Here is an 11961-nt window from a genome sequence, read left to right as displayed (position 1 = left end):
GGTGTTTTAGTATTCAGTGGTGTATTTGGGAGTACTCAAATGGTGTTTTTGGAAGTGTTTCAGTGTTGTTTGGAAATGTTCAAAGGTGTTCAAAGGTGTTTTGAGTGTGTTCAAATGTTGTTTTTTTTGAAGGTGTTCAAGGGTGTTTTGAAGGTGTTCAAAGGTGTTTTGAGGTTATTCAAAGGTGTTTTGAGTGTGTTCAAATGATTATGAGAGTGTTTTGAAGGTGTTCAAAGGTGTTTTGAGGTTATTCAAAGGTGTTTTGAGTGTGTTCAAGGGTGTTTGAAGGTGTTGAAGGGTGTTTTGATTGAATTCAGCGGTGTTTTAGTAGTAATCAGTGGTGTAATTGGGAGTACTCAAATAGTGTTTTGGAAATGTTCAAAGGTGTTCAAAGGTGTTTTGAAGGTGTTGAAGGGTGTTTTGATTGAATTCAGCGGTGTTTTAGTAGTATTCAGTGGTGTAATTGGGAGTACTCAAATGGTGTTTTTGGAAGTGTTTCAGTGTTGTTTGGAAATGTTCAAAGGTGTTTTGAGTGTGTTCAAATGTTGTTTTTTTGAAGGTGTTCAAGGGTGTTTTGAAGGTGTTCAAGGGTGTTTTGAAGGTGTTCAAAGGTGTTTTGAGGTTATTCAAAGGTGTTTTGAGTGTGTTCAAATGATTATGAGAGTGTTTTGAAGGTGTTCAAAGGTGTTTTGAGGTTATTCAAAGGTGTTTTGAGTGTGTTCAAAGGTGTTTTGAAGGTGTTGAAGGGTGTTTTGATTGAATTCAGCGGTGTTTTAGTAGAATTCAGTGGTGTAATTGGGAGTACTCAAATTGTGTTTTTGGAAGTGTTTCAGTGTTGATTGGAAATGTTCGAAGGTGTTTTTTGAAGGTGTTCAAGAGTCTTTTGAAGGTGTCAAAGGTGTTTTGAAGGTGTTCAAAGGTGTTTTGAAGGTGTTGAAGGGTGTTTTGATTGAATTCAGCGGTGTTTTAGTAGTATTCAGTGGTGTAATTGGGAGTACTCAAAGTGTGTTTTTTGGAAGTGTTTCAGTGTTGATTGGAAATGTTCAAAGGTGTTTTTGAAAGTGTTCAAGAGGGTTTTGAAGGTGTTCAAGGGTGTTTTGATTGAATTCAGCGGTGTTTTAGTAGTAATCAGTGGTGTAATTGGGAGTACTCAAATAGTGTTTTGGAAATGTTCATGGGTGTTGTGGGATGTGGGTGTTGTGGGTGTTGTTGTCGAACTAGAGATACCGAAAAAAGATGTTATAAGTGGGTTGTTGTTGGGACTTTTGATCTGATGAAATTAGCTAAAACGAGAAAAAATTGTGGGTTGTGGATGTTGTTGTTGTGACTTTCTGATGTACTGTGTCCCCTTATTAACTTTAATGAACTAAAAGGGTTAAAACGAGAAAAATTGTGGGTGTTGTGGGGTGTGTGTGTGTGCGTGTGTGTTAGGTGTCATAGAGTTTTTTTTTTTTTTTTGTGAAAATCTTGGTTACAGTGATGACATTAGTTAAAACGAGTAAAATTTGTTGGTAATTGATGAGGGTAGTGTAGTCGAATTAGAGTTACCGAAAAAAGATGATATAAGTGGGTTGTGATGAAATTAGTTTAAAAACGATATTCAAAGGTGTTTTGAAGGTGTTCAAGGGTGTTTATGTGAGTATTCAAATGATTATGAGAGTGTTTTGGGGGGTGTTCAAAGTAAAGTGTTTGAGTTAGTTTTTGTGATAATGTTGTGAAGTCTGGAGACTGACGGATGAGTTGTAATTTAATGAAATGTGTAAGTGCAGATAAATTAGAGATGTCAAATCTTATTTGGGAGTACTCAAATAGTGTTTTGGAAATGTTCAAAGGTGTTCAAAGGTGTTTTGAGTGTGTTCAAATGTTGTTTTTGAAGGTGTTCAAGGGTGTTTTGAAGGTGTTCAAGGGTGTTTTGAAGGTGTTCAAAGGTGTTTTGAGGTTATTCAAAGGTGTTTTGAGTGTGTTCAAATGATTATGAGAGTGCTTTGAAGGTGTTTTGAAGGTGTTCAAGGGTGTTTATGTGAGTATTCAAAGGTGTTTTTTGAAGGTGTACAAATGATTATGAGAGTACTTATGAAGGTGTTCAAATGATGTGCAAGAGTACTTATAAAGGCGTTCTGGGAGTATTCAGAGGTGATTTGGGGGTGTTCGAATGATGTTTTTGGAGTATTTCAGTGTTGTTTGGAAATGTATAAAGGTATTTTTTGTGAGTATTCAAATGATTTATGAGAGTGTTTTGAAGATGTTCAAAGTAAAAGTGCGTATTTAACTTCGTAATATGTAAAATTGTGAGTAGTGAATTTAACGAAAGTGGATGTAAGCGATGTGGTGACTTTCTGATGCATGTGTCCCCTTATTAACTTTAATGAACTAAAAGGGTTAAAACGAGAAAAATTGGGGGTTATGAGTGAAAATTGTGAGGTGATGGTTGGAGTGTGAGGGTTTGGGAGGGTGGGTAAAAGGGTAGACAAGATTCAACCTGTGTGCTGGGTCAACACGTGACGTCACTGACCGCCGAGTAAACACCCTTCATTAGACCTGTAGTAAGCATGCCCCATAGGAGGAGTTCATTTGAATGCTTATACCCAGAGGGGGGATTCCAAAAACTTGATCCGAGGAATTTCGAAAACCCCATAGGGGGGAATCCAAAAAACTTGATCCGAGGAGATGGAGACTTTCGAAACCCCCAGAGGGGGGAATCCAAAAACCTTGATCCAAGGAGATGGAGTCTTGGTATTATCGAGAAATTTTGGGGTGGGAGTGAAAGTGAGAGGGGTAATCCAAAAATTTGATCCAAGGAGATGGAGTCTTGGTATTATCGAGAAATTTTGGGGTGGGAGTGAAAGTGAGAGGGGTAATCCAAAAATTTGATCCAAGGAGATGGAGACTTTGATTTCGAGAAAAACTTGATCCGAGGAGATGGAGAGCAAAAGAAAATGAAATTCAAAAAAAATTCGAAAAAAATCGGAAAAAATTCGAGGCGCGGGGGCGATCCGGACGACGCTGCAGAAGGCGCAGCAGAAGGCGCGGGCGGGCGCGCGGGTGGGCGCGCGGCGGGGGTCGCGAAGGGCGCGGGCGGGCGCGCGCGCGGGCGCGCGGGGCGGGCGCGCGGCGCGCCGGCGGGGTCGCGAAGGGGGGGGGGGTCGTGGGCGGGGGTATTGGTTGGGGGGTCAAGGGTGAGGTAGTCTCGAGGGCGAGGTCATGGTCAAAACCGGAAGTAACACCTAGGTGTGAAAAGGTGACCCTCCAGCTGCTGGTCCTAGACCGGAAGGGATGCCTCTGTAGAAGGTCTAAACCGGAAGGGATGCCTCTGTAGAAGGTCTAAACCGGAAGGGATGCCTCTGTAGAAGGTCTAAACCGGAAGGGATGCCTCTGTAGAAATTATGACTACTTATATATATATATATATATATCATCTTAATAATTTATTTAATAATTAGTACTAAGTTAACTTTACAACTACTCTCTTTACAGATCCGAGGGAAGAAGACTGACAATAACTTAGAATGCACCTTTGAATTTGAGGCAGTAACACAGAATTCGGTAAACACCTGCACATAACGTAGCGGAGACTGCACCTCTCAACTTTTACTAAGGGAATGAGAGGTTGTTCAGTCATGACTCTCGCTCGGTTCAACATTATTTACCTTCGTACCTTTAAAACTTGATAGAGGATGGAATTAATCACGTAATTCATTTTGTATTTATTAGCTTCCATATGATAGAAGTTGCATTTAATAATTATCCTATGATGCTTTTTGTAATTTTAAATATTAGCATAATTCAAATTGTAATTAAGTATCCAGTGATACAGGCTGTAATTAGCTGATATTTAATATTGATAACAATTAATGCGTAAGACGTGATAGGAGGTTAAAACATGTTGGTATGTAGATACAAGTAGTAATCTAGACTTCAGTACTGGTCAAAAAATGATTATAATAATAATAACCATTAATTTTTGAAGGAGTGGACCGGTGAGCCAGCGGAAGGCCTCGGTCAGATGACCAAAATCTCCAGTGGTGGATCATACGACTAAGATCCGCGTCAGGAAACACTTGTCTTGTTTCCTAACCTTTCTTAACCGAACCTAACCTGATCTAATCTTACCTAACCTTACCCTACCTAACCTAACCTTACCTAACAATACCTTACTTAACCTAACCTAACCTTACCTAACCTTACCCTACCTAACCTAACCTTACCTAACCTTACCCTACCTAACCTTACCTTACTTAACCTAACCTTACCTAACATTACCTTAACCTAACATTACCTTAACCTAACATTACCTTAACCTAACATTACCTTAACCTAACCTAACCTTTCCTAACCTAACTTTACTTAACCTTACCTAACCTAACCTCACCTTACCTTATCTTACCTTACCTAACCTTACCTCACCTAACCTTACCTTACCTAACCTAACCTTACCAAACCTGAGGAAAATTAAGGTATACGGAATAGAAATTTTTTCCTGGACAGAGGCATGGTTGACAAATAGGCAGGAGAGAGTTTGCATAAATGGGGAGAAATCGGAGTGGGGAAGCGTCACGAGCGGTGTTCCACAGGGGTTAGTGTTGGGCCCGTTGTTCACAATCTACATAAACGACATACATAGTTGAGGGGATAAATAGCGATATAAGCAAGTTTGCTGATGACACCAAAATAAGACAACGAATTCAATCTGACGAGGACACCAGAGCACTCCAGGAAGATTTGAATAGACTGATGCAGTGGTCGGAGAAGTGGCAGATGCAGTTTAAAATAGACAAATGCAAAGTTCTAAGCATTGAACAGGAAAATAACCATGCCCCAAATAAACAAAATAATGTAGATCTTAATATTACTGTTTACAAAAAGGATTTGGGAGTTCTGGTTAGCAGTAATCTGAAACCAAGACAACAGTGCATTAGTGTTCGCAATATAGCGAACAGAATCCTTGGCTTCATATCAAGAAACATAAATCATAGGAGTCTTCAGGTTGCTCTTCAACTCTATGTATCCTTGGTTAATCCTCATTTAGATTATGCTACACAGTTTTGGTCACCGTATTACAGAATGAACATAAATGCTCTGGAAAATGTACATAGGAGGATGACGAAGTTGATTCCATGTATCAGAAATCTTCCCTATGAGGATAGACTAAGGGCCCTGAATCTGCACTCTCTCGAAAAGAGTAGAATTAGGGGGGATATGATCGAGGTGTATAAATGGAAGACAGGAATAAATAAAGGGGATATAAATAACGTGTTAAAAATATCTAGCATAGACAGGACTCGCAGCAATGGTTTTAAGCTGGAAAAAATCAGATTCAGGAAGGATATAGGAAAGCACTGGTTTGGTAATAGAGTTGTGGATGAGTGGAACAAACTCCCGAGTACCGCCATAGAAGCTAAAACGTTTAGTAGTTTTAAAAATAGGTTAGATAAATACCTGAGTGGGTGTGGGTGGGTGTGAATTGGACCTGACTAGCTTGTGCTACTAGGTCAGATGCCGTGCTCCTTCCTTAAGTGAATGTGACCTGACCTGACTAGGTCGGGGCATTGGCTTGGGCTGGGGGGACTTGAACCTGCCTCGCATGGGCCAGTAGGCCTACTGCAGTGTTCCTTCTTTACGTTCTAACCTAACTTTACCTCAACTAACCTTAATACAGGTAATATCTCAAGGATTCTTATACTATTATTTAATATGGATCTTAATGCTTATCACATGAAACAGGTGGTAATATTTGATTGTAGGAAATTAATGTTATTAAAATATGTATATATATTGGTGGCTTTTGTGGTAAAAGTCGATTAGTTACAAACATCACAACGACAAATATAATAAAAGTTAATAACTAAGTTGTAATATACTAGTGATGTATCGAATATCAGCATCAACATCCGAGGGACATCCGCACAATTTCTTACATCCGCATCCGCATCCGCATCCGCAAAATAAGTAAGACATCCTCTTAAACATCCGCATTCATGGGTATCTAAATTTTCACATCCGATGCATCTTCAGAATATACAGTAATAAAGGAGGTTCAGTTTACAAACGTTTATGCCCTTCAGAAATATATTATACAGGGAATTTAAGAAGAGATCCAGTTCCCTAGATCAAAAGCCCCTCATCAAGACGGTGTATATGAGACTTAACTAAACTGATACACAATACAAGACAGGCGACTGAAGTCAAATTTAAAAAAAATGTGTCAAGCAAAGTTTTAGCAATGGAATGTGATATTTAAACTAGAATAAAATTATTGGCGAATATTTATAGAATAATATGAGCTACTAAAACTATGGATGACTTAGAAAACGAAAATGAATGATCCTAAAATAACCAGACATGATGGACGGAGGTAAGAAATTAGGTCATATATTAATGTTCCAATTTTTCCTATAAGAGGAAATATGTCAATTATTTTATTTAAATTTAACTGGAAAAAATTATTTATGTAATTTAAGTAAATAAAATTAAGGCTTTGGATATTGTAATGTATATATGTATGTTATTTGTTGTGTGTCTCGGTGTTTATTTGTGAATGTTTATTGCCAGGATTATTTTTCTTATACGGGATAACTTTCCATTGTCTTGCAGTTGACAATGTTGAGGCCTTTGTTAATTTCTCTGTATTTACGATATTTGTATTTTTTCTATTTAATACATGTGGAGGTGCTTGTCACAGCCTACCATAAACTGCTTGATAACACTGCTAGGTGTGGGCAGTCACACGTCCTGTCTCACTTGCTAACACTGTTAGGTGTGGGCAGTCACACGTTCTTTCTCACTTGCTAACACTGTTAGGTGTGGGCAGTCACACGTCCTTTCTCACTTGCTAACACTGTTAGGTGTGGGCAGTCACACGTCCTGTCTCACTTGCTAACACTGTTAGGTGTGGGCAGTCACACGTCCTTTCTCACTTGCTAACACTGTTAGGTGTGGGCAGTCACACGTCCTTTCTCACTTGCTAACACTGTTAGGTGTGGGCAGTCACACGTCCTGTCTCACTTGCTAACACTGCTAGGTGTGGGCAGCCACACGTCCTGTCTCACTTGCTAACACTGCTAGGTGTGGGCAGCCACACTTCCTGGCTCACTTGCTAACACTGCTAGGTGTGGGCAGCCACACGTCCTGGCTCACCTGCTCAGGAGATGGCAATCTGATGCTGATCAGAGATGATAATAGCTATTGCTCTCTCCGTTAAGTCTCTCTCGTGCAGACACTTCCTCAGCGTGTGAGCCTTCAGCTCACACACTGAGGATCAGGGATCAATCCCCTGCACGAGTGAAACGTTGGTCATATTTCCTTACACCTGCTGTCCCTGTTCACCTAACGGTAAGTAGGTACCTGGGTTTAAGTCGACTGATGTTCGGCGCATTATTCTTATAATTATTATTATTATCATTATCATTATCATAGGGGGTTTGCTTGTGCATGCCAAGTAGTAAATGGACTCAGCATTTGGCCAGCTTTGTCAACTCATTCTACTCTAGGAATGAATGGACGTTCCTAGTGGTTACCTTGTTCATATCATGCTGTATTTAATAGCACTGTATTCTGACTACATGTTATCTGCACAGATGCAGTTTGTTGATCTGGAGTCGTGTGTTTGTGAGTTGTACACTTTTATGCTTGTGAGTTTTGGTATAATATATATTTGTTAATTTGCTAACGTCTGATCTCACAATTAGCATTTTAGATTGAATAACTAACAAATTTAGTTGATAGACTTATAAGCATGAAATGTTTAGGTAATATTAAGTTTTGTAATGTTACTTGTAGTTATTATGCAAACTCTAAATATATTTATACAAGATGTCTTTGTTTAGCAAATATATCAGAATTCAATACTTCTTATTTTATCAAACCCTTAAACCACTTATTAGAAGTAAGATTTATAGTTTAAATTCTCGAGATGATTTGTTTACAGCAGAGGTAAGCATATCTCACACAAAAAAAATATATATACGGGAATTACAGTAATAATCGTTGACAGCTGGAATCACCTTTCCCACGTAAAGACAAGAAGACAAGGATAACAACGTTAACTACTTAATTAAAGAGGTTTTCCAGAGAAAAATATGAAGGAGTATAATGCGTGTGGAGAAAGGGACGTTATAATGCAATATGAATTTTGGCAGAGTCAGTTATCAAGTATATACAGTAATATGTTAGTAGGATGGCAGACAGCAGCACCCAGCGAGGTGCTACTGGGTGTGAGAAGGAAACCTGTAATTGCTTTACATTATGAAAGGTCTGTTGGTGATGGCATAGTGTTGCTATCTGGGAGCTTCTGGCTATCATTGGCCCTGTGAAGGCTTACTCAGCCCTATAACAACTTCAGTATTACCAAGGCTGTCTCCTCCTCAGGAAAATTAATGAATAGAAAAATAATAACAGTCAAATACAAACACTTTTATTTAGAATTGAAAATATAAAACATATGAATTTTTATCCTACTTGAAAGAGAAATGAAAAATGAAATATAAAAATATCTAAATTCAACAGTAATATGTATAGTTAGACTAGGGTGTCTGATGTTGTTGACACCGCGGGTTGTAGAAATTGTAGCCGTTGCTGATGATGGGGGGGGGGTTAGTCACAGCTGTTGAGTGACAACCCAACGACTAGTTCTTCACAGAGATGATAGGAACGCAGGTCTTTCACCACTGCAAAGATGAGAGGTAGTTGCCTGGGGTTGACTACACTTAGGTATGCAGATAAAATGGTGACGTCCCAGAACTTGTGGGAAGTTCGTCTCCTTCAACATTGTTTCTTTGGTTGCCAGATGACCCGAGCCGACATTCCAAGCTAGAAAGAGACAAAGGTTACCCACTGCCTAAGAAATCACTCTCCATGATAAGTAAAGTATTTAAAAAACATGGTGATTATCTAATAGCACATGGAAATCAAGGCAGAATGAACTACGTCTTAAAATTGGATAAAAGTGAAGCTTTTAACCAATATATTTATTAAAAACAGGAACAGAGGCTTTTACTTACAGTTGTGTTGGGAGCTGTGAGTCACGTGATTACCATTTGGTCGGAGCCCCACACGTCACCTTTCTGGGTGGAGAAAAAGGTGGGGGGGGAGGGGAAAGCGGGAGCTAGACTGACTCTACCTTAACAAGCAGACTGGCAATCAAACTATCGTCACCATATACTCGCTCGCTACTCCTATCTGTTGAACTTTTCCCTCACAGGCCCTGATTACCCATATGCAGAATATGGTTCTCCCTGGAACCTTCAACATCATCATTAATGAATTCTCCATGATGAATAACATGTCAGTTTACTTTCCCTGTTTCCCCACCTTCTTCAGCCATACTCAAGATAACCTCAAATAATGTCAATGCTTCCACACCAGTTAGTTCCTCTCAAACGGCTACACTACCACCACCGCTTTCTTTTGACGAAACTCCTCCAAATCCCACCAATGAGAGGCCACCATTGACTTCTTCCACCACTAATGCAATGGACCAATCTGCTAGCACCACCGAAGACTCGCCCTCTGTATCCTCTTCTGAGTTAGAGGAGAAAGATGTTGAAGACTCCTGCACGAGCTCACCCACATGGGACAACTTGACTTTCTAAACATCTCTTTCGAATGAGGACTCTATGACTTGCACAGAACTGTACACAGGGCTCTGTGCTGGGTCTGCTAAATTTTCATGTGAGACTCCACACCATTTCACTCTTACCCAAGTTCTGGAGTTCATCAAACCACTCCGTTTTACTTTTGGTAATAAAACAAAACTGCAACACATCTCCAGAACCAATTTTAAGAAATCTGAGAACGGTTCTTCCTCAAAAGTTCCACGCTAAATAACACCTACAACTGAGCTGCCTGTGTTGTCACCACCTGCCTCCCTCCTGCGACCAAGCCTGCTGCAAGCTACCCAAAAATCAAGACTTCCACCAACTAAGAACGATGTGTTCTCGCCCTCAGACTACTACTACTGCTTCTCCAGCCCGCCCCAAGAGCGTCTAGTTGCTGGGTTAAGCCCTTGCGCTATCTCTTCTACTCATAACCTTCCTCTCACCAATCTACTCTTGCCCTATCCTCACTTCCCCGCTCACCCCACAAGGGTCTTACCTAAACTTTCTTGTCTTGTCTTGTGAAGCCTCACTTGATGATAGCATTGACTTCTCTGGAGTTTACCTGGAGAGAGTTCCGGGGGTCAACGCCCCCGCGGCCCGGTCTGTGACCAGGATTCCTGGTGGATCAGAGCCTGATCAACCAGGCTGTTACCGCTGGCTGCACGCAAACCAACGTACGAGCCACAGCCCGGCTGGTCAGGAACCGACTTTAGGTGCTTGTCCAGTGCCAGTTTGAAGACTGCCAGGGGCTGTTGGTAATCCCCCTTATGTATGCTGGGAGGCAGTTGAACAGTCTCAGGCCCCTGACACTTATTGTATGGTCTCTTAACGTGCTAGTGACACCCCTGCTTTTCACTGGGGGGATGTTGCATCGTCTGCCAAGTCTTTTGCTTTCGTAGTGAGTGATTTTCGTGTGCAAGTTCGGTACTAGTCCCTCTAGGATTTTCCAGGTGTATATAATCATGTATCTCTCCCGCCTGCGTTCCAGGGAATACAGGTTCAGGAACCTCAAGCGCTCCCAGTAATTGAGGTGTTTTATCTCCGTTATGCGCGCCGTGAAGGTTCTCTGTACATTTTCTAGGTCAGCAATTTCACCTGCCTTGAAAGGTGCTGTTAGTGTGCAGCAATATTCCAGCCTAGATAGAACAAGTGACCTGAAGAGTGTCATCATGGGCTTGGCCTCCCTAGTTTTGAAGGTTCTCATTATCCATCCTGTCATTTTTCTAGCAGATGCGATTGATACAATGTTATGGTCCTTGAAGGTGAGATCCTCCAACATGATCACTCCCAGGTCTTTGACGTTGGTGTTTCGCTCTATTTTGTGGCCAGAATTTGTTTTGTACTCTGATGAAGATTTAATTTCCTCGTGTTTACCATATCTGAGTAATTGAAATTTCTCATCGTTGAACTTCATATTGTTTTCTGCAGCCCACTGAAAGATTTGGTTGATGTCCGCCTGGAGCCTTGCAGTGTCTGCAATGGAAGACACTGTCATGCAGATTCGGGTGTCATCTGCAAAGGAAGACACGGTACTGTGGCTGACATCCTTGTCTATGTCAGATATGAGGATGAGGAACAAGATGGGAGCGAGTACTGTGCCTTGTGGAACAGAGCTTTTCACCGTAGCAGCCTCGGACTTTACTCTGTTGAATACTACTGTGTTCTGTTAGTGAGGAAATTATAGATCCATCGACCGACTTTTCCTGTTATTTCTTTAGCACGCATTCTGTGCACTATTACACCATGGTCACACTTGTCGAAGGCTTTTGCAAAGTCTGTATATATTACATCTGCATTCTTTTTGTCTTCTAGTGCATTTAGGACCTTGTCGTAGTGATCCAATAGTTGAGACAGACAGGAGCGACCTGTTCTAAACCCATGTTGCCCTGGGTTGTGTAATTGATGGGTTTCTAGATGGGTGGTGATCTTGCTTCTTAGGACCCTTTCAAAGATTTTTATGATATGGGATGTTAGTGCTATCAGTCTGTAGTTCTTTGCTATTGCTTTACTGCTCCCTTTGTGGAGTGGGGCTATGTCTGTTGTTTTTAGTAACTCTGGGACAACCCCCGTGTCCATGCTCCCTCTCCATAGGATGGTAAAAGCTCATGATAGGGGCTTCTTGCAGTTCTTGATGAACACGGAGTTCCATGAGTCTGGCCCTGGGGCAGAGTGCATGGGCATGTCATTTATCGCCTGTTCAAAGCCATTTGGCATCAGGATAACATCAGATAGGCTTGTGTTAACCAAATTCTGTGGCTCTCTCATAAAAAATTCGTTTTGATCTTCGACTCTCAGTCTGGTTAGCGGCTTGCTAAAAACTGAGTCATATTGGGACCTGAGTAGCTCACTCATTTCGTTGCTGTCATCT

This window comes from Cherax quadricarinatus, chromosome 76 (assembly GCF_038502225.1).
Source record: "Cherax quadricarinatus isolate ZL_2023a chromosome 76, ASM3850222v1, whole genome shotgun sequence".
Classification (NCBI taxonomy): Eukaryota; Metazoa; Arthropoda; class Malacostraca; order Decapoda; family Parastacidae; genus Cherax; species Cherax quadricarinatus.
Note: the sequence above shows the minus strand (reverse complement) of the source record.